Here is a 12,412-nt window from a genome sequence, read left to right on the forward strand (position 1 = left end):
TAACTCCCCCTCCCATTCCCAGTCTGACCTCTCTGTCATGGGCCTCCTCCAGTGCCATAGTGAGGCCCGCCGGAAATTGGAGGAGCAGCACCTCATATTTCGCCTGGGCAGTTTGCAGCCCGGTGGTATGAACGTCGACTTCTCCAACTTCAGATAGCTCCTCTGTCCCTCCCTTCCCCTCCTCCTTCCCAGATCTCCCTCTATCTTCCTGTCTCCACCTATATCCTTCCTTTGTCCCACCCCCGACATCAGTCTGAAGAAGGGTCTCGACCCGAAACGTCACCCATTCCTTCTCTCCCGAGATGCTGCCTGACCTGCTGAGTTACTCCAGCTTTTTGTGAATAAATCGATTTGTACCAGCATCTGCAGCTATTTTCTTATAATAAAGGATGTAATGTTCAGTGCGAGAAGTCCAGTAAAGTTCGATTAAAGATTGTTCGAAGATCTCCAATGAGGTAAATATGAGGTCAGGACCACTCTCTAGTTGGAGAGAAGATGGTTCAGTTGCCTGATTAGAGCTGGGAAGAAACCGTCCCTGACTCTGGTGGTATGCGTTTTCAAACTTTGTTCCTCTTGCCTTGTGGAAGAAAGGAGGAGAGGGAGTGGTAAGACTGGTCCTTGAAAAAAATAATTGATGCATCACAATATCAGTGTTCCTTCATCAATTCTGGCTCCAAATCTTGATATTCCCTCCACAACAACACCATGGGAGTACCTGCAACAAGTGAGTCATCGCTCATGGAATGTTTGTAAAAGAAAAGAATGATAGCATGTTGACATAATATAAATCTTATGAACAAATTTAATCATGTGCTAATTACAGTAAATGACACCAAACAGAGATATATATATATTTGCAAAATCTTATGAATAACACGTATTTTTAGGAAGAAAATGAGCTGCTGTGGTTCAAGGAGGTGACCTCTGCCATGTTCTCAAGGGCGATTAGTGATGAACAGTAAATCCCACTGTATTGCCCATGATGTCCACATCCCAGAAAATGAACAATAATGACATTTAAAAAAATACAATGGTAAAACTCCAATAATCCATGAAGCAATTGTCCAGCAATTCAGATGTCACGTGGTACTGTTTTCTCACCCTCCCTTTAAGCACTCTTAAGGTTATTAGGAATAGGAGTAGAATTAGGCCATTCGGCCCATCAAGTCTACTCCGTCATTCAATCATGGCGGATTTATCTCTCCCTCCTAACCCCATTCTCTAGCCTTCTCCCCTATGATACCTGTACTAATCAAGAATCTATCTATCTCTGCCATAAAAATATCCACTGACTTGGCATCCACAGCCTTCTGTGGCAAAGAGTTCCACTGATTCACCACCCTCTGACTAAAGAAGTTCCTCCTCATCTCCTTCCTAAAAGAACGTCCTTTAATTCTGTGGTAATGACCTCTGGTTTTAGCCTCTCCCACTAATGGAAACATCCTCTCCACATCTTAAGTCCTGTTTTCAGTACACCTTTTTTTATCTTATCTGGGCTCCCTTCCCAAGCTCCCTTTAAATTCACCAGGGCCCCATATCCCACATCCTTTTAAAATTCATTCGGCTCCCACTTCTCTCGTTCTCTTTAAACCCAATGGGGCCCATTTCCCATGCTCCCTTTAAACTCATTGGGAACCCATTTCCCACTTCCTTTTAAAATTTATTCTGCTCCCATTTCCTGTGCTCCGTTTAAACTCACCAGGGACTCATTTTCCCATCTGCCTTTCGACTCATTGGGGCCCCATTTCCTGTGCTCTTTTTCAACACACTGGGGCCCCATTTCCAGCATTTCCCTTAAACTTATCATCACCTCATTTCCTGCACTCTCTTCAAATTCATTGCAATCTCAATTCCCTTGCCCTCTTTAAAATCACATTGCCCCCAATTTCTGTATTCCCTTTAAACTCACTGGGGCCCCATTTCTGTACTCCCCTAAAACTCACCAGGACCCCATTTTCTGCACTCCCTTTCAAATCATTGGGACTTCAATTTAAACTCACTGGGACTTCATTCCTAGTTTAGTTTAGTTTAGTGATACAGCATGGAAACAGGCCTTTCAGCCCGCTGAGTCAGCACCAACCAACAATCACCCGTATAATAGTTCTACGTTATCCCAGTCTCATATTTACCAAATATGATTTATTTATCAAATTGACCGAAGCCAATTAACCTACAAATCAGCACGTCTTTGGAATGTGGGAGGAAAACAGAGCGCCCGGAGGAAACCCAGGTGGCCACAGGGAGAACGTACAGACTCTGTACAGACAGCACCTGTAGTCAGGATCAAAGTCAGGCCTCTGGCGCTGTAAGGCAGCAACTCTACCGCTGCACCACCATGCCGCCCTTCAACTCACCGACCCCATTTCACAGATTCTCTTTAAACTCATTGGGACTTCAATTCCCATGCCCCTTTAAACTCATGAGGCTCTCATTTCCTACACTTCCTTTAAACACACTGGGGGGGGGGCCCTCTTTGAATGCTTTTTATTAAGTGTACTGGTTCCCACGGACCCTTTAAACACAACAGGGCCCTGTTCCCCGGCTCCCTTTAAGCTCATCTGTCCTGGCTTCCTGCACCACCTTCGAACTCGCTGTTTTTAATTTACTATTCTCCCTTTAGACCCAACTGATTCACTAGAAAAATAAGTTATATCACTGTGATATAAGTGACAAAAAAGTGTGTTTGAATACGAGTAGTAATTTCTAATACTCCCCCGCAAGATATGATTTTCCCTCATGCCATATTGGGAGAGTGCTGTATTATTGGAGTTTTCCAATATACACATAAATTAATCAGATAATGTTAATAGATGATTGAACTGGGACATAGAGAAGAAACATGTCGATAGACACAAAATGCTGGAGTAACTCAGCAGGTCAGGCAGCATCTCTGGAGAAAAGGAATGGGTGACATTTCAGGTCAAGACCAAGACCCTTCTGCAGACTGAGAGTCAGGGGGGATGGAGACAAAAAGATATGGAAGGGTAATGTGCGAAAACCACAGATAAAAGGGGACAATGATCTAGGAAATGGAGAATAGTACATTGTGAGCTGAGGGGAAAGTGACAATGAGGCACATAATCAGTAATATTTAATCAGGAGGACAATGAATGAAGAGATGGATCTAAGTAAGGAACCAAGGAATTGCTCAATGCTGTATCTGTAAACTAAACTAAAGCAACTCTTATCTGACTGCACAGAATCCAAATCCCTCTATTCCCTGCTGATACAATAGTCTCTTAACTGCCACTATTGTATCTGCCTCTGCCACCGTGTCTCTGCCACTAGCCAGCACCGAGGTAGACTATCAGATGCAGTGGTTTCCAGTTACTAGCCCATCTTAGACAAACCTCTAACCAAGGGCACCTGGCAATCTGAGGTGTGCTGGGCCTCAAACAGCTAATAACTGGCCGCTTTCCTCAGCTGTCAGCAAGCACAAACTGATCCATTGAGTTGCGCATTTTCTTGATGCTTATTTTCAACAACAATAGGGCAGCACTGTGGCATAGGAACATAGAAACATAGAAAATAGGTGCAGGAGGAGGCCATTTGGCCCTTCGAGCCAGCACCACCATTCATTGCGATCATGGTTAATCATCCACAATCAGTAACCCGTGCCTGCCTTCTCCCCATATACCTTGATTCCACTAGCCCCTAGAACTCTATCTAACTCTCTTTTAAATTCATCCAGTGAATTTAAAAGTAAGGCAGCAGTAGAGTTGCTTGCAGCGCCAGAGACCCAGGTTCGATCCTGGCTACGGGTACTTGTCTGTACGGAATTTGTACCTACTCCCCGTGACCGCATGGGTTTTCTCCGAGAACTTCAGTTTCCTCCCACATTAAAATAGTCCCTAGTGTAGGATAGTGTTAATGTGCCAGGGATTGCTGGTCGGTGCGGACACAGTGGGCCGAAGGGCCTGTTTTCACGCTGTATCTCCAAACCAAACTAATCTAAAACTAAATAAACAATTTCACTTTTACAAGCCTTTTTGATTGTCAGTTTCCATAATGTTTGGTTGAATGGATCAGCTGAGATGAAGACCTTGTTTTGATCACTGACCTGTCGGTTTAGCCAATCAATATGTGAGGTTGAAAGCAGTACAATACCATTGCCATAAATTCGTCTAGCACTGATAATTACCTTTCACCATTTCTTCAGATTTTAATTCTGGTTGATAATTTAAATTAAAAAGGAATTTCCATTTGTCACACTTGTCTCTTCCTGTCTTAATCCCATCTTTTCATTCAGTTTGCTTTTTGTGCCGAATTTTCCATTGAATTAATTCAGACTCTGCATTGGTTGAGGAGTTGTAGAATTGTTTGCCGATTCACATGAATCAGAGGTCCTCTGTAGAAAGACCTTCAGTGTTTTGGTTCAGTACATAGGACAGCACAGGAACTCGACCCGAAACGTCACCCATTCCTTCTCTCCTGAGATGCTGCCTGACCTGCTGAGTTACTCCAGCATTTTGTGAATAAATACCTTGGGCTCACAGAGTCTGTGTCAAACATGATACCAAGATAAACTAATCTCATCTGCCTGCACATAATCCATATCCATCCATTCTCTGCATATCCATGCTCTTCTGAAGCGCCACTATCGTATCTGCCTCCACCCCCACCCCTGGCAGCGAGTTCCAGGCACCCACCACTCTCTTTGTAAAAAGAAACGTGCCCCGCATATCTCCTTTAAACTCTGTGCCTCTCACTTTAAAGATGTGACCTCTAGTCTTTGACATTTCACTGTTGGGAATCACTGTTGGTTTCAATGCACAATTCCGTAGAATGTTTAGTTTAGTTTAGTTTAGAGATGCAGCGCGGAAACAGGCCCTTCGGCCCACCGAGTCCACGCCGCCCAGCGATCCCCGCACATGAACACTATCCTACACCAACAAGAGACAGTTTTTACATTTACCAAGCCAATTAACCTACAAACCTGTAGGTCTTTGGAGTATGGGAAGAACCAAAGATCTCGGAGAAAACCTACGCAGATCACGGGGAGAACGTACAGACTCCGTACAGACAGCACCCGTTGTTAGGATCGAACCCCAGTCTCTGGCGCTGCATTCGCTGTAAGGCAGCAACTCTACCGCTGCACCACCGTGACCGCCCAAATGTCTGTGGCATATCTGTAAGTTGAATGAAATGAAACCCATATAGGCTTCACTAACCACCTCAAAAACCACAGAACCCCAGGATCATCCTCTACACCGAGGGACTGGCCCAGAAGAAGTGAAGAAAAATGATGTCTATAAATTTGTTAAAGCCGCAGAGTGATTCAGCATGGAAACAAGCCCTTCGGCCCAACTTGCCGACCAATATTCCCCATCTATACTTATCTCACCTACGTGCATTTGTCCCATATCCCTTTAAACTTTTCCATTTCCATGTACCCGCCCAATTGTTTTTTAAATGTTGTTATTGTGCCTCTTAACTATCTCCTCTGGCAGCTCGTTCCATATAGCCAACACCCCGTGGGTGGAAAAAATTGCTTTAAAATCTTTCCCCTCCCACCTTAAAAATGTGTTTGTATTTTCATGCAGAGTTTACCGGATTATGTGTTGTGCTGCTATCCATATATTTCTATTCAATGATCTTCCTGTTTCATTTTAAAACTCTTGAAGTTTGATGGTTTTGCACAATGAAATAAGTCAGAGGATCATTAATTCCAGCATGTGAGGCAACTGTCCTAAATCACCTTAGATGCTGCCTTACTTGCTGAATGTTTCCAAAATGTCTTGTTTGAACATAGAAAATACAGCGCATGAGCTCGCCCTTCAGCCCATCATGACTGAGTTGACCATGTTGACAATTGGAGAAAATGATTAGTTTACTTCGGGATAGATAAAAAGTGCTGGAGTAACTCAGTGGGTCGGGCAGCATCTATGGAGAAAAGGAATATGTGACGTTTCGGGTCGTAACCCTTCTTCAGGCTCAAAGTCAGGTTTGTAATAGACGTCAGTCGATAGTCTATCTCCTGTGATGGAGTCGGTGAGATCAAGAAAGGGAAGGGGGGTGTCCAAGATAGTCCAGGTGAATTTGAGGGCAGGGTGGAAGTTTGTGGTGAAGTTAATAAAGTCCATGAGTTCTGCATGGGTGCAGGAGGTAGCCCCGATGCAGACGTCAATGTGGTGGAGATAGAGTTGGGGGATAGGGCCAGTGTACGCCTGGAACAGGGACTGTATGCCATCTATATACTAAAACTCTCGTTTGTTATCTTGTTTGTGACTGAACTTCAGCCAAAACGGTACATGATAGCGCGACAATTTTAGGCCCACCTGACTCACCATTGTCACTTTAGTGATAATGCAAGTAGTTTTATTGAAATTTGTGTCATATTTTTAAAGTTATTCACATTTTAAAAATGGGCCCAAACTTTTAAACTTAAAAAAAGGAGGGGAGCGGGGGGGGGGGGGGGGGTGGGGGAGAAGGGGGGAGTGGGGAAGAAGGGAGAGGGGAGGGGGGTTGAGGAGAGAGGGGAGGGGGGGAGGACAGGGATGCTGCACCAATGTAGGAGAGGTTTGGGCCCAACGGGTCCATTTGGTCTAGTACCCAATAAAAAGGCAGGCATATCTGGGGCCCATGCGATTGCTCACAGCTGCACCTTTGACCTGGAGGATGTGGGAGAAGTTGAAGAAAAAGTTGTTATGGGTAAGGATCAGTTTTGCTAGGCGGTGGAGAATGTTTGATGAGGGAAATTGGCTGGGTCTGCGATCAAGGACTTTTTTTTCCCGACACGTTGGAGTCACTCAGCGGGTCAGACAGCTTCTCTGGAGAAAAGGAATACGTGGCTCTTCTTCAGACTGAGAGTCAGGGGGAGGGAAACGAGAGATATAGATGATGATGTAGAGAGGTACAAAATAAATGAATGAAAGATATGCAAAAAAGTAATGATGACGAAGGAAGCATGCCATTTATAGCTGTTTGCCCGGTGAGAACGAATGCAGACAATGAGACTCAACATGACGACTTTGCAGCTGGTACGACTTAGGTGGGAGAGGGATGGAGAGAGAGGGAATGCAGGGGTTACTTGAAGTTAATCTCTGGTGAACTTGGATGGTTGACATTTCGAGTCGGGAATCTACTTCAGACTGATTGTAGTAATTCTTTTTAAGGTGTCCGAAGAAGGGTCTCGACCCGAAACGTCACCCATTCCTTCTCTCCCGAGATGCTGCCTGACCTGCTGAGTTACTCCAGCATTTTGTGAATAAATCGATTTGTACCAGCATCTGCAGTTATTTCCTTATACTATTTTTCAGGTGTGATGCACATATCCTTTGAAATGCTGCAATCTTTTTTGTGTAGGAAAGAACTGCAGATGCTGGTTTAAATCAAAGGTAGACACAAAATGCTGGAGTAACTCAGCGAGTCAGGCAGCATCTCTGGAGGAAAGAAACATCACCCATTTCTTCTCTCCAGAGATGCTGCCTGACCCACTGAGTTACTCCAGCATTTTGTTTCTGCTGCAATCTTTTATTTGTTTTTCTCTGTGTTCTCCCCACAGCATAATTTTCCCAATTTCAATTTTCACATGTGATGTTTTCTAAAAAGAAGATAGCCGTTTTCATTATTGCATGCTTCTTCCTGCTCATTTGTTTATAAGGTCATTGGGGAGTGTGAGTGTTATTGTTGAACTTGTGCTGATAATATCCTTATTTTTCACTTCTGGTAAAGTGCTTCCTTAATTGTTGTGTTCTGTTGAGTGCGACCTAGAGGTTTTGGTTCTAATTGCCTTGTGAGGCAATTAATTCTCATGGAAGTTAGGTAAGACTTTTTTGATGATGATTTACTGTTACAGCTGTTTCCTCTTCATTTAATTTAACACCACAGCCCAACAGGGGTTTTCAATCCCCACCCAGTCTGCTCGAAGAATTGACTGTGTTTTTCCCTATTAGGAGTGTAGTTTCCATCCCTAATCCCATCTTCCTCACACAATACCAATAATCAGGCCAATTTTCCGTCATGATTCTCCTGCCCAAATAAGTTGAAAGTTGCTCACTGTTCAAATGGGAAAATGATGACTATTTTAAAAATGGCCCAGCATTTTATATTAAGAAACATAGAAACATAGAAAATAGGTGCAGGAGGAGGCCATTTGGCCCTTCGAGCTAGCACCGCCATTCATTGTGATCATTTCTGATCATCCACAATCAGTAAGTATAAGAAAATAACTGCAGATGCTGGGACAAATCAAAGGTATTTATTCACAAAATGCTGGAGTAACTCAACAGGTCAGGCAGTATCTCAGGAGAGAAGGAATGGGCGACGTTTTGGGTCGAGACCCTTCTTCAGAATCAGTAACCTGTGCCTGCCTTCTCCCCATATCCCCCAATTCCACAAGCCCCTAGAGCTTTATCTAACTCTCTTTTAAATTCATCCAGTGAATTGGCCTCCACTGCCTTCTGTGGCAGAGAATTCCACAGATTCACAACTCTCTTGGTGAAAAAGTTTCTTCTCACCTCAGTTTTAAATGGCCTCCCCTTTATTCTTAGACTGTGTCCCCTGGTTCTGGACTCCCCCGACATTGGGAACATTTTTCCTGCATCTAGCTTGTCTAGTCCTTTTATAATTTTATACGTCTCTCTAAGATCTCCTCTCATCCTTCTAAACTCCAGTGAATACAAGACTAGTCTTTCCAATCTTTCCGCATATGACAGTCCCTCCATCCCAGGGATTAACCTCGTGAGCCTACACTGCAATGTCTCAAGAGTGGCACATGGCATAGAACATAGAAACATAGAAAATAAGTGCAGGAGTAGGCCATTCGGCTCTTCAAGCCAGCACCGCCATTCAATACGGCTGATCATCCAAAATAAGTATCCCTGTTCCTGCTTTTCCCCCCCCATTAAATCCCTTGATTCCGTTAGCCCTAAGAGCTAAATCTAACTCTTGAAAACATCCAGTGAATTGGCTTCCACTGCCTTCTGTGGCACAGAATTCCACAGATTCACAACTCTCTGGGTGAAAAGGTTTTTCTTCATCTCATTCCTAAATGGCCTACCTCTTATTCTTAAACTGTGATCCCTGGTTTTGGACTTCCACCAACATCGGGAACATTTTGCCTGCACCTAGCCTGTCCAATCCCTTAAGAATTTTATATGTAAAAAAGCTGGTAGAGCTGCTGCCTGCCAGTGTCAGAAACCCGGGTTCGATCCTGACCTGTGTGGAGTTTGCACGTTCTCCCTGCGACTGCGTGGGTTTCTTCCGGGTGCTCTGGTTTCCTCCCACATACCAAGAACCTGTGGGCTTGTAGGTCAACTGGCCTCTGTACATTGCCCCTCGTGTGGGAGTGGATGAGAAATTGTATCTTTCAATCAATTCAATCAATTGAGTGTGAAGGGATCAAAAATAAATTGTAATTGCTATCTTCTGCTCTTTAGGTAGATTTTATTGAGTAATGGGGACATTAAAATATTTTATAATTAATGCATTAAAATATTTAGTTTAATTATAATTATAGTAATGATAAGTTATGAGTAATTTTCATTCTAACTTGAGGGAGGTTAATTTGTAATAAATAAGATAACTGGACCTATTTGTCTGTAAACAAGAAACAATGGATTATTTGTGTTTTGTTTTGTGTTTACCAGTGCAAACGGTTTTATTCATGTAATGTTTCACTTATCTTTTCAGTGGTAATCTTATTTCAGTAATATTTGAACAATCTTACAACATTAGCAGCTTGGAAAAAGCATTGAATCTTCAGTTTAGTTCAAAGGTACAGCACAGAAATAGTGTTGGAAGGAACTGCAGATGTTGGTTTAAATCAAAGATAGGCACAAAATGCTAGAGTAACTCAGCGGGACAGGCAGCATCTCTGGAGAGAAGGAATGTTTCGGGTCGAGACCTTTCTTCGGACTGATTGTAGTAGTGGAGAGAAAGCTTAAAGAGAGAACATGCCTTCCATCCATGTTCTCCAGAGATGCTGTCTGGCCCATTGAGTTACTCCAGCACTTTTTTGTATTTTTTTGTAAATCACCATCTACAGGTCCATGTGTCTGCACGTAAAAGCATTAGGATGAGGTCTAGAGGAGGTGTGTGAGAATAGATCTTAAGATAGAGGAACTATCGCTATATGGGTAAATTAGAGAGGCAGGGATTGTTTTCCTTTGTAAAGAGAATGCTGAGGGGAGATTTGATAGAAGCATATAAAAAGGTGTTTGGTCTGGTTAGAATGGATAATGGAAGACTATTCACTTTTGGCGGAATGTCAGAAAAAAAGGTCACAGGTATAAAGTGAAAAAGGTGTAAATTATAATGTTTTATTTTTAAATTGTCTGCTGTATTTCGTGTTTTTATCCTTTTGTGAGTAAAGCACCAACGCAAATTCTTTGTATGTATACATACTTGGCCAATAAATGTTTTATTCATTCATTATTCATTCATTCATCATTCATTCATTCACTCAATAGACAATAGGTGCAGGAGTAGGCCATTCGGCCCTTGGAGCCAGCACCACCATTCAATGTGATCATGGCTGATCATTCTCAATCAGTACCCCGTTCCTGCCTTCTCCCCATACCCCCTGACTCCGCTATCCTTAAGAGCTCTATCTAGCTCTCTCTTGAATGCATTCAGAGAATTGGCCTCCACTGCCTTCTGAGGCAGAGAATTCCACAGATTTACAACTCTCTGATTGAAAAGGTTTTCCCTCATCTCCGTTCTAAATGGCCTACCCCTTATTCTTAAACTGTGGCCCCTGGTTCTGGATTCATTCATTCAAGAGGAAGAAAATTAACAGTGACCACTAAATACATAGTTGGAATCTAATACAATGTTGGCATGCAGAGTCAGAAAACATGCCGCTCAGCCCAACCCGTTCATGCCAACCAAGATGCCCCATCTTAGCTTGTTCCCAATTACCCACATTTGGCCCATATCCACCTAAACCGTTCCTATTCATGCACCTAACCAAATGAGGAATATTAAATATCTATTATAGTGCCTGCCTCAACTACCTACCGTGGCTGCTCGTTGCAAATACCCACCGTCCTATGAGTGAAAAGTTTTCTCCTCAGGTTCCAATTAAATCTTTCCTCTTTCATCTTAAATCTATGTCCTCTGGTTCTTGATTCCCCTCCCCTGAGTAAAAAACTCTGTGCATTCACTCTATCTGTTCCTCTCATGAGATTATACACCTATGTCAGGTTATAGATTTAAGGTGAGGGGGACAGATTTAATGGGAACCCGAGGGGTAACTTTTTTACCGAAAAGGGTGGAAGGAGTATGTAACAAGTAGCCGGAGGAGGTAGTTGGGGCAGGTACTGTTGCATAGAAACGTAGAAAATAAGTGCAGGAGTAGGCCATTCGGCCCTTCGAGCCATGGCTGATCATCCACAATCAGTACCCCGTTCCTGTCTTCTCCCCATATCCCTTGATTCCACTAGGCCTAAAAGCTCTATCTAACTCTCTCTTGAAAGCATCCAGTGAATCGGCCTCCACTGCCTTCTGAGGCAGAGAATTCCACAAATTCACAACTCTCTGGGTGAAAAAGTTTTTCCTCATCTCAGTTCTAAATGGCCTACCCCATATTCTTAAACTGTGACCCCTGGTTCTGGACTCCCCCAATGTGGGGAACATGTTTCCTGCATCCAGCTTGTCCAATCCCTTAATAATTTTATATGTTTCTATAAGAACCCCTCTCATCCTTCTTTGCAGTGTTTAAGAAACATTTAGACAGGTAAATGGATAGGGTAGGTTTAGAATGGAATAATAGAATAGAAAAGAATGACTTTATTTGTCATTCAAAACAAGTTTGAACGAAATTTAGTTACCATGCAGTCACAACACTAAAAAAGTACAAAACACACAACCACATAATTGAACACAAACATCCATCACAGTGATTCTCCTCCAGGCACCTCCACACTGTGATGGAAGGTAAAGAAAGTCTTATCTCCTTCCTGCTTCTTCACCCCTGGTCGGGCAGTTAAAACTGCTGCATTGAGGCGATCGAGGCTCCCGACTCCGAAGCCCCCGCCGGGCGATGGAAGATCCCGCGGCCAATTTAGAGGGACATGGGCCAGAAGCAGGCAGGTGGGTCTAGTATAGATGGGACATGCTGGTTGGCGTGGGCAAGTTGGGCTAAACGGCCTGTTTCCACGCTGTATGACTCTAGGACCTGTGATCCAAGGAATAAAATAAGCATGCCCATCCTTTCCCTGTATTTCAGGTCCTTGTGTCCTAGCAACATCCGCGTAAATCTTCTGTGCACTATTTCCAGCTTTCTTAACATCCTAGAGCATCAGCTTAATGACATCCTTCCTATGACATATGGAGGTGATAGGTTCCTTTGAAAACAGTTCAGTGAATACGTGATAGAGGAAAACGTGTCAGGCTGGAGGGAAAGAGCTCGTGGTTGGAGCTGGAGAACCTGACGAAGGGCTGAATGACTGCTATGACCAGTCAATGA

The 12,412-nt window shown here is 43.4% G+C and overlaps 1 protein-coding gene across 3 annotated transcripts in view; it reads left to right on the forward strand.

The window, feature by feature from the left end:
• The window catches only part of cdkal1 (CDK5 regulatory subunit associated protein 1-like 1), a 541,005-nt gene that overhangs the window by 251,269 nt on the left and 277,324 nt on the right, over positions 1 to 12,412 (forward strand). The gene's annotated exons all lie outside the window — the stretch shown is intronic.

Source organism: Rhinoraja longicauda, chromosome 2 (genome assembly GCF_053455715.1).
Source record: "Rhinoraja longicauda isolate Sanriku21f chromosome 2, sRhiLon1.1, whole genome shotgun sequence".
Classification (NCBI taxonomy): domain Eukaryota; kingdom Metazoa; phylum Chordata; class Chondrichthyes; order Rajiformes; family Arhynchobatidae; genus Rhinoraja; species Rhinoraja longicauda.